Source organism: Hypomesus nipponensis, chromosome 5 (assembly GCF_054491055.1).
Source record: "Hypomesus nipponensis isolate SF chromosome 5, ASM5449105v1, whole genome shotgun sequence".
NCBI lineage: Eukaryota > Metazoa > Chordata > Actinopteri > Osmeriformes > Osmeridae > Hypomesus > Hypomesus nipponensis.
Window position 1 is genome coordinate 15,572,501 of NC_140365.1, and position 2,500 is coordinate 15,575,000.

General features: G+C 46.9%; 6 non-coding genes and 3 pseudogenes across 6 annotated transcripts in view; all 9 read right to left on the reverse strand.

Moving 5' to 3' along the window:
- Window positions 1–29: 29 nt before the first annotated feature.
- On the reverse strand, window positions 30–148 carry LOC146290823 (5S ribosomal RNA; annotated as a pseudogene).
- A 149-nt stretch (window positions 149–297) lies between these two features.
- LOC146290824 (5S ribosomal RNA) lies at window positions 298–416 on the reverse strand. Its single transcript, XR_014755901.1, has one exon. It is a non-coding gene; the product is annotated as a 5S ribosomal RNA (ribosomal RNA).
- Window positions 417–598: 182 nt separating this feature from the next.
- LOC146290825 (5S ribosomal RNA) lies at window positions 599–717 on the reverse strand. Its single transcript, XR_014755903.1, has one exon. It is a non-coding gene; the product is annotated as a 5S ribosomal RNA (ribosomal RNA).
- Window positions 718–897: 180 nt separating this feature from the next.
- On the reverse strand, window positions 898–1,016 carry LOC146290826 (5S ribosomal RNA). The gene has a single exon (XR_014757377.1). It is a non-coding gene; the product is annotated as a 5S ribosomal RNA (ribosomal RNA).
- A 174-nt stretch (window positions 1,017–1,190) lies between these two features.
- Window positions 1,191–1,309, reverse strand: LOC146290827 (5S ribosomal RNA). Its single transcript, XR_014756911.1, has one exon. It is a non-coding gene; the product is annotated as a 5S ribosomal RNA (ribosomal RNA).
- Window positions 1,310–1,483: 174 nt separating this feature from the next.
- Window positions 1,484–1,602, reverse strand: LOC146290828 (5S ribosomal RNA; annotated as a pseudogene).
- Window positions 1,603–1,751: 149 nt separating this feature from the next.
- Window positions 1,752–1,870, reverse strand: LOC146290829 (5S ribosomal RNA; annotated as a pseudogene).
- A 278-nt stretch (window positions 1,871–2,148) lies between these two features.
- Window positions 2,149–2,267, reverse strand: LOC146290830 (5S ribosomal RNA). Its single transcript, XR_014755904.1, has one exon. It is a non-coding gene; the product is annotated as a 5S ribosomal RNA (ribosomal RNA).
- A 178-nt stretch (window positions 2,268–2,445) lies between these two features.
- Window positions 2,446–2,500, reverse strand: part of LOC146290831 (5S ribosomal RNA) — a 119-nt gene continuing 64 nt past the window's right edge. Inside the window, exon 1 of the ribosomal RNA XR_014756739.1 lies at window positions 2,446–2,500. This exon is cut by the window's right edge and continues 64 nt beyond it. This is a non-coding gene — a ribosomal RNA (5S ribosomal RNA).

Genomic DNA, 2,500 nt, shown 5'->3' on the forward strand with positions numbered 1-2,500 from the left:
ATGTCAGTTTCTAAGTGAATGAGCAAAAGAGCATACAGCACCTGGTATTCCCAGGCGGTCTCCCATCCAAGTACTAACCAGGCCCGACCCTGCTTAGCTTCCGAGATCAGACGAGATCAGGCGTTGCCTGAAGTTGACAACCATAGGCTACTTATCCATATACAGATTTAGCAATTGACAATGCAAGGTAGTCTCTCTCTCTCTCTCGTGTCAAAATGAAAACAGCTTCCAGCCCCTTTCATGAAGGACTACTTGTGCATATTGCAAGATTTCAGTTTCTAAGTGAATGAGCAAAAGAGCATACAGCACCTGGTATTCCCAGGCGGTCTCCCATCCAAGTACTAACCAGGCCCGACCCTGCTTAGCTTCCGAGATCAGACGAGATCGGGCGTTGCCAGGCTGGTATGGCCGTACGAAATAAGTTGACAACCATAGGCTACTTATCCATATACAGATTTAGCAATTGACAATGCAAGGTGGTCTCTCTCTCTCTCTCTCTCTCTCTCTCGTGTCAAAATGAAAACAGCTTCCAGCCCCTTTCATGAAGGACTACTTGTGCATATTGCAAGATTTCAGTTTCTAAGTGAATGAGCAAAAGAGCATACAGCACCTGGTATTCCCAGGCGGTCTCCCATCCAAGTACTAACCAGGCCCGACCCTGCTTAGCTTCCGAGATCAGACGAGATCGGGCGTTGCCAGGCTGGTATGGCCGTACGAAATAAGTTGACAACCATAGGCTACTTATCCATATACAGATTTAGCAATTGACAATGCAAGGTGGTCTCTCTCTCTCTCTCTCTCTCTCTCGTGTCAAAATGAAAACAGCTTCCAGCCCCTTTCATGAAGGACTACTTGTGCATATTGCAAGATTTCAGTTTCTAAGTGAATGAGCAAAAGAGCATACAGCACCTGGTATTCCCAGGCGGTCTCCCATCCAAGTACTAACCAGGCCCGACCCTGCTTAGCTTCCGAGATCAGACGAGATCAGGCGTTGCCAGGCTGGTATGGCCGTACGAAATAAGTTGACAACCATAGGCTACTTATCCATATACAGATTTAGCAATTGACAATGCAAGGTAGTCTCTCTCTCTCTCTCTCTCGTGTCAAAATGAAAACAGCTTCCAGCCCCTTTCATGAAGGACTACTTGTGCATATTGCAAGATGTCAGTTTCTAAGTGAATGAGCAAAAGAGCATACAGCACCTGGTATTCCCAGGCGGTCTCCCATCCAAGTACTAACCAGGCCCGACCCTGCTTAGCTTCCGAGATCAGACGTGATCGGGCGTTGCCAGGCTGGTATGGCCGTACGAAATAAGTTGACAACCATAGGCTACTTATCCATATACAGATTTAGCAATTCACAATGCAAGGTGGTCTCTCTCTCTCTCTCTCTCGTGTCAAAATGAAAACAGTTTCCAGCCCCTTTCATGAAGGACTACTTGTGCATATTGCAAGATGTCAGTTTCTAAGTGAATGAGCAAAAGAGCATACAGCACCTGGTATTCCCAGGCGGTCTCCCATCCAAGTACTAACCAGGCCCGACCCTGCTTAGCTTCCGAGATCAGACGAGATCAGGCGTTGCCTGAAGTTGACAACCATAGGCTACTTATCCATATACAGATTTAGCAATTGACAATGCAAGGTAGTCTCTCTCTCTCTCTCGTGTCAAAATGAAAACAGCTTCCAGCCCCTTTCATGAAGGACTACTTGTGCATATTGCAAGATTTCAGTTTCTAAGTGAATGAGCAAAAGAGCATACAGCACCTGGTATTCCCAGGCTGTCTCCCATCCAAGTACTAACCAGGCCCGACCCTGCTTAGCTTCCGAGATCAGACGAGATTGGGCGTTGCCAGGCTGGTATGGCCGTACGAAATAAGTTGACAACCATAGGCTACTTATCCATATACAGATTTAGCAATTGACAATGCAAGGTAGTCTCTCTCTCTCTCTCTCTCTCTCTCTCTCTCTCTCTCTCTCTCTCTCTCTCTCTCTCTCTCTCTCTCTCTCTCTCTCTCTCTCTCTCTCTCTCTCTCTCTCTCTCTCTCTCTCTCTCTCTCTCGTGTCAAAATGAAAACAGCTTCCAGCCCCTTTCATGAAGGACTACTTGTGCATATTGCAAGATGTCAGTTTCTAAGTGAATGAGCAAAAGAGCATACAGCACCTGGTATTCCCAGGCGGTCTCCCATCCAAGTACTAACCAGGCCCGACCCTGCTTAGCTTCCGAGATCAGACGAGATCGGGCGTTGCCAGGCTGGTATGGCCGTACGAAATAAGTTGACAACCATAGGCTACTTATCCATATACAGATTTAGCAATTGACAATGCAAGGTAGTCTCTCTCTCTCTCTCTCTCTCTCGTGTCAAAATGAAAACAGCTTCCAGCCCCTTTCATGAAGGACTACTTGTGCATATTGCAAGATGTCAGTTTCTAAGTGAATGAGCAAAAGAGCATACAGCACCTGGTATTCCCAGGCGGTCTCCCATCCAAGTACTAACCAGGCC